This window comes from Rhinopithecus bieti, unplaced genomic scaffold, assembly GCF_001698545.2.
Source record: "Rhinopithecus bieti isolate Rb0 unplaced genomic scaffold, ASM169854v2 scaffold_10612, whole genome shotgun sequence".
Taxonomy (NCBI): Eukaryota; Metazoa; Chordata; class Mammalia; order Primates; family Cercopithecidae; genus Rhinopithecus; species Rhinopithecus bieti.
Window position 1 is genome coordinate 328,624 of NW_016806990.1, and position 7,266 is coordinate 335,889.

General features: G+C 41.1%; 1 pseudogene; it reads left to right on the top strand.

The window, feature by feature from the left end:
* Positions 1 to 223: 223 nt before the first annotated feature.
* LOC108534353 (fatty acid-binding protein, epidermal pseudogene) lies at positions 224 to 622 on the top strand (annotated as a pseudogene).
* The last annotated feature ends 6,644 nt before the right edge of the window (positions 623 to 7,266 follow it).

Consider the following 7,266-nt stretch of genomic DNA (forward strand, 5'->3'; position numbering starts at 1 on the left):
TATTTTAACCATTACTTTACCAAAAAAAAAAAAAGGAACTGAAAATTAAATCAGTTACTACTAAGAAGCAGCTGTGGAATTTTGATTCCAGATTTTCTGACTGGGAGTTTCTCGCTCCTAACTCACTACCAAGAATTTGCAAATAAAAATTAAATCACGGCGACAGGCACGCTGCCACGCCGACGCCGATCCCTCTCTGCACGTCAGCCTGCCCGCGCCCACCATGGCCACAGTTCAGCCGCTGGAAAGAAGATGGTGCCTGGTGGATAGGCAAAAGGCTTTGAATGAATACATGAAGGAGCTAGATAGGAATAGCTTGCGAAAAATGGGCACAATGGCCCAAGCCAGACTGATCATCCACTTGTGATGGCAAAAACCTCACCATAAAAACTGAGAGCACTTTGAAAACAACCACAGTTTCTTGTACCCTGGGGGAAATTTGGAGAAACCACAGCTGATGGCAGAAAAACCCAGACTGTCCTTGCAACTTTACAGATGGTGCATTAGTTTCAGCATCAGGAGTGGATGGGAGGAAGCACAATAACAAGAAAATTTGAAAGACGGGAAATTAGTGGTGGGACGTGTCATGAACAATGTCACCTGTACTCGGATCTATGAGTAGAATAAAAATTCCATCATCACTTTGGACAGGAATTAACTAAGAGAATGACCAAGCTCAATTCAATGAGCAAATCTCCATACTGTTTCTTTTCTTTTTTTTTTTCATTACTGTGTTCAATTATCTTTATCACAAACATTTTACATGTAGCTATTTCAAATGTGTTGGATTAATTAGGATCATCCCTTGGCTAATAAAGAAATGTGTTTGTGCTAAAAAAAAAAAAAAATTAAATCAGGCTAGGTGTGGTGGCTTACATTTGTAATCCCTTCACTTTGGGAGGCCAAGGCCAGTAGATCGCTGGAGCCCAGGAGTTCAAGACCAGCCTGGGCAACATGGTGAAACCCCATCTCTATGAAACATACAAAAATTAGCTGTGTGTGGTGGTGTATGCCTATAGTCCTAGCTAGTTGAGAGGCTAAGGTGTGAGGATCACTTGAGCCCAGAAGATCGAGGCTGCAGTGAGCAGTGTTCACACCACTGCACTTCAGCCTGGGTGACAAAGCCAGACCCTATCTCAAAAAGAAAAAATAGTAATAATAATAATTTAAATTAAAGGGTTTCCCATCTCTTTTGCTGATTTCTCTCACAGACCCTTAAAATACCTAGAGCGGGAAACTACATGAGGCTACTACATGAATAAGAACTTTACTTAACACCTGTCTATGAATGAATGGGTAGACTATTATTAATTAAATGCTAAGCAGATGAGACAACATAGTAACATTAATTTCAAAACGTTTTCAAAATAGTATTTGTAATTGTCTTAATCTATAAAAAGAGTATAACATTTTATCAGCAGTTTCTGAAGATAATTTCCTCATATTTATTTCCAGTAAGATTAAACTATACGTGTGTATTTAGGAAGTTATTGTCAGGCTATCAGATTTTATTTTCTTACCACAATGCTTTTATAACTGATCTCCACAAAAGCTAGTTTTCCAGTACTAGCTAGGTATGCATGACAGCAGGATTTTGAATTAATTTTTACTAATATTGAGATAACAAACCCTCGGTTAGTTCTATTTAATGGAGCAAAACAAAATTTTACCAAAAACAGGAAGAAAAAAAGTCAACTGGTTCAAAACCAATTTCATTAAATCAACATCATAATCTATTAAAACAGAATTTCTGATTCTAGTATTTTTTATATCTCAAATCAAAGTTTATCCATTCAACATGTCTAGAATGCATATTGTCCAAACATCAACTGTTTATCAGATAATCTGCTACCATGGTGACACCTGGGCCCTATTTGCTTTGGCAGGAGTCCGAAGTTTTCAGGAAGTGTGGATGATTAAATAGCTTTTCATGCTGATAAGCACCTTTGCTGTATTTCTATAACTGGACCACCAAACAGAATTTCAAAATAGCGAAATTAAAAGAGCTCACTCGTCTGTTTATATATTTTCATTGATCCCTTTAAACTTACTTTCCATGCCAGAAAAATTCTCTATGTTGTCAGTCTTCTCCCAATGTCCCAAGGAAAATTCTTATTCTCCACACCACATCAACAGATATGATTAATCATTGAGCGGTGACAACGTGCTAGCAGCCCTCACTCTTGGCGCCTCCTCGGCCTCAGCATCCACTCTGGAGGGGCTTGAGGAGCCCTTCAGCCTGCCACTGCACTGTGGGAGCCCCTCTCTGGGCCGGCCGAGGCCAGAGCCGACTCCCTCTGCTTGCGGTGAGGTGTGGAGGGAGATGGGTGGGCGGGAACTGGGGCTGCAAGGGGTGCTCGAGGGCCAGTAGGAGTTCCATCCCACGCGGGCCAGGCGGGCTCCACACTCGGAACAGCCAACCGGCCGGTGCCCCAGACCCAGGGCAGTGAGGGGCTAAGCACCCAGGCCAGCAGCTGCGGAGGTTGTCCAGGGCCCCCAGCAGTGCCGGCCGGAGGGGGCTGCCCTCGAATTCTCGCCAGTCCTCGGCTGCCTCCTTGTGGGGCAGGGCTCAGGACCTGCAGCCCGCCATATCTGAGCCCCACCCCCTCACGGTGGGCTCTCAAGTGGCCATGGGCTCTCACGTGGCCAGCGCCTTCCCAAAGAGTGCTGCCCCCTGCTCCATGGCGCTGGGTCCCCATCAACCACCCAGGAGCTGAGCAGTGCGGGTGCACAGTGCAGGACTGGCAGGCAGCTGGCCTGCATCCCTGGTGAGGAATCCACTGGGTGAAGCCAGCTGGGCTCCTGAGTCTGGTGGGGACTTGGGGAACTTTTATATCTAACTAAGGGATCGTAAACACACCAATCAGCACTCTGTGTCTAGCTCAAGGATTGTAAATACACCAATCAGTACTCTGTGCCTAGCTCAAGTACCAATTAGTACTCTGTATCTAATTAACCTAGTGGGGACTTGGGGAACTTTTATGTCTAGCTAGAGGATTCTAAATGTACCAATCAGCATGCTGTCAAAATAGACCAATCAGTTCTCTGTAAAATGGACCAATCAGCTCTCTGTAAAATAGACCAATCATCAGGATGTAGGTGGAGTCAGATAAGGGAATAAAAGCAGGCTACCAGGCAGCCAGAGGCAACCTGCTTGGGTCTTTTTCCACAGGCTGTGTTGTTTCTGTCTTTGCAATAAATCTTGCTGCTGCTAAGTCTTTGGGTCCACGCTGCTTTTATGAGCTGTGACACTCACCGTGAAAGTGTGCAGCTTCACTCCTGAAGCTAGCGAAACTGCAAACTCACCAGAAAGAATGAACAACTCCAGATGCACTGCCTTTAAAAGTTGTAACATTCACCACAAAGGTCTGCAACTTCACTCCAGTCAGTGAGACCACGAACCCACCAGAAGAAAGAAGCTCCAGACACATCTGAATGCCTGAAGAAACAAACTCCGGACATACCATCTTTAAGAATTGTACCACTCACCACGAGGGTCTGCAGCTTCATTCTTGAAGTCAGGGAGACCAAGAACCCACCAATTCCGGACACATTATGATGGCTGTTCCACATATATGTTTAAATATTAATTGTGTACTTTCACCTTAACCCTCACACTGCATTGTCTCAAGTTCTGTGCTATTACAGCTACAAGATTGACTTTGAGGAATATGGTATGTCTCTCTTAGAAAGGTAAGGATGCAATAGAAATTTGGCTTTAATAATTGTTAAGCAACAAATCAATATCCAAAACTTAAGTAGGCTTGACAGTGAGCTCTTCAAGAAGCACAGGGTAGCATTCAGGTAGTTGCTAGTAAGAAAACACTAGCAACATAAAGTGGTAGAGAAAGCAGTAAGCATGAAGTTAAATTATTCTAGTTTGAGGATTTGATACACATAAGTTAGGAACTTTGAACATGACACTCTGCGCTCTAATGCAGAATGGAGAAAATGTGCCTACCTTGTGAAATATGTAGAATGTATGTTTAAAATGTCTTGTAAAAACTATAAAGCATTATAAACAAAGTATTAATAAGGCAAGAAGATAAAGGTAAAATTGCCTTCAGATCCGTGGAAAGGATAGGGAATGTATAGATTTATGTTAGCCTTGTCCTTGAAGGAGCAGGTGGTATTGGCTTGCAATTATCTTTTATCCCAGCTCAACCACTTATTGGCTAACCTTGAATATATGCATATTACAGATGCATATATTACAGTTTATTGGGCTACGTTCCAATAAACCCATAATAAGTTGAAAATATCGTTAGGTCAAAAAAGTATTTGATACACGTAACCTACCAAACATGATAGCTTAGCCTAGCCCTACCATAAATATGCTCAGAACACTTAATATTACCCTATAGTTGGGAAAGATAGTCTAACACAAAGCCTATAATAAAGTGTTGAATATCTCATATAATGTATTGAATACACTGTGGAGTATGGTATCAATGTTTTACTATTGTGATCACGTGGCTGACTGGGAGCTGCGGATCAGCTCGCTGCCACTGTCCAGCATCATGAGAGAATATCATACCACATATCGCTAGCCCAAGAAAAGATCAAAATTCAAAATTTGAAGTACACTTTCTACTAAATGTATATGACCTTTGCCTCATTGTAAGTTGAAAATTTGTAAGTCAAAATGTTATAAGTAGGGGACTATAACCCTTTGCCTCTGTAAGTCTGAATGTTGTACTTTAGTTTTTATTATTTTGTAAACAGTTTCAACTTTTTTTTTTAGATTGAGGGAGTACGTGTGCAGGGTTGTGACATGGGGTATATTGTGTTACCCTGAGGTTTCCAGTACAAATGATCCCATCACCTGGGTGGTGAGCATAGGACCCAATAGTCTACTTTTCAACCCTTGCCCCCTCCCTTCTCTCCCTTCCAGTAGTCCCTGGTGTCTGTGATTCTCATCTTTATGTCCATGAGTAACTGATATTTAGATCCTATTTATAAGTGAGAACATGTGGTATTTGGTTTTCTCTTCTTATTCACTTGGGATAATGGCCTCCATATCCCATTACTGCATTATTACTGCATAGGACATGATTTTGTTCTTTTTTATGGGTGCATAGTATTCTATTGTGTATATGTATCAAGCATTATCCTTTTAAAATGAAATAAATAGTGCTTGCTTAACAGGATTGTTTTGTGTGAGAAAGTTCCTGGTTTTAGTAGGTACTTGAAAAGTGCATGTATTGTTATACCTCAGCAACACTAAAACACACTACAAGTATATTTAAAACAAACACAGTAACCCCTGTTAGGGCCACTACATATGTGTGGTAGAAGGCACTGAGCAGGGTACTGAGGGGCTGGCCCATGTGGGAAAAGAGCAGCCATCCTTTTGAGGGTGTGAAAGGTGGAGTTTGCTTTGCCTCCAGAATGTTAGAGAGAGGGGTCATGGAATACTGTGGGAGCATTTTGTACTTCACAATTGATCTTTTCTTTCCTTTTGCAATGTTGAATATTTTGCAAGACCAGGGGTTTAGAACCAGTGAGAGCATCCTTCACTACACCAACGGACTTGGGCAACTGGAACCTTCTCCAAAAACTGAGTGCTCTAGGAACCTCAAAGTTCTGTGGTTTTTATTTTTTTTAATTTTATGCAGATCTATTTGTAGAGATAAAAGAAACTTTTCCTCTCCCCTGTTTTCTCCATTAACTTGAAAGTGAATACTTTTAGCGAAAGAAGGATGAAAACACCACAGCATTTTTGGGGGAGGTTTGGCATTTTTTAAGAGAAATAAACAAAAAAGAGTGAGTTGAGATGGAGAAAACGTCCTGAGCTGATGCCCACATTATCTCCTTTCCCTCGCCTCTGCTGGCTCCCTAATTCTCTGTTGGAGAACGCTTTGAAGCACTCCTGTCATCACAAAGATACATTTAGTAAAGAATAAAGAAAAGGACCAAAAGCTGGATGAAGAGAGTCAGTCTAATGGTACCCCACTGAGCATTCTCTGGTCCCACCTTCTGGGACAAAACCATTCCTCATGAAGGTTCACACTGGGTTATCATGATCATAGACCACATTCCTGAACTCCCGTCAGCTGCTCGGCTGGCCCTTCTGTCCCGGTCCTGGCACCTGGGCTCCACTCATCCCAGTGTCCTGTCTCAGAACTGCAAGAAAGCCTTATTAGTCCAGTGTGTTCTTGTCTGCAAACCACCAGACATGGTGTCCTGTTGATCCTGCAATTATTGAAGTTTTTGTGGGGTATGAGCCAGACCAGAGAAATCTTCCTCTCTCTAGCATCTGTGCCCGAAGAATGAACGACTCCAGTAAGCCCAAATTCTCTAAGGTTAAATTGAAACCACAGTCCAGGATTAGGAAAGTTCCAAAGTCTTCACACCTGACTATGGAAATTTGACAAGTACAGTGGACTCTTGAATAATGTGGGTATTAGGGGTGCCCATCTGTCACAAAGTTAAAAATCCAAATCTAATTTTTGACTCCCCACAGATTTAACTACGAATAGCCTATGGTTGACCAGAAGCCTTACCAATAACATAAATGATTGATTAACATGTATTGTATATGCAATATGTATTATTTGCTGTATTCTTACAATAAAGTAAGTTAAAGGAAAAAATGGTATTAAGAAAGCCATAAAAAATAGGAAATACAATTGTCTGTCTGAAATGGGGACACCTGCAGCTGCAGACCACAATCTGTGGTCCATATCAGGCAATTCAACTTTTTCTTATAATGTTGTGACTTTTTTCTGCTTCTTGGAAGCATTTCCACCATCACTAGTGGCACTTCCTATGGGTCCCATGGTGTTACTCAAGGTTTGTGGTATTGCACTAAACACAATGAAAAATACACAAGAACTCCAAAATCATTTTTTGCTGCAATCCCCAATTTACTGAAGAGGAACTGATCATGCAAAGACGATTATTGTCACAGGGCATGAAGCAGAGTCTTGCAACACTTGAGCTCACCACAGTAGCAACAGGAAGGGGCAATAACATTTTCACAGTAGTACAATACGTAATACTACAGTAAATTTTATGTGGTAATGACTTAATACTGCATCTTTACACATAAAATCTTTACAACGACTTAATACTGCATCTTACATTTCTCTTCATTGCAAATGGGATTATGTACGGTCTGTAAGTGCATGTGTATTCTGATAAATTTTGCCTTTATATAATAGATTTGTATATATTTTATGGCAATAAATGATAAAATAAATTGGTTTCTACATATATTGTATACATTCATGACTTATCTTTTTCTTATTTTTTTCAATATTT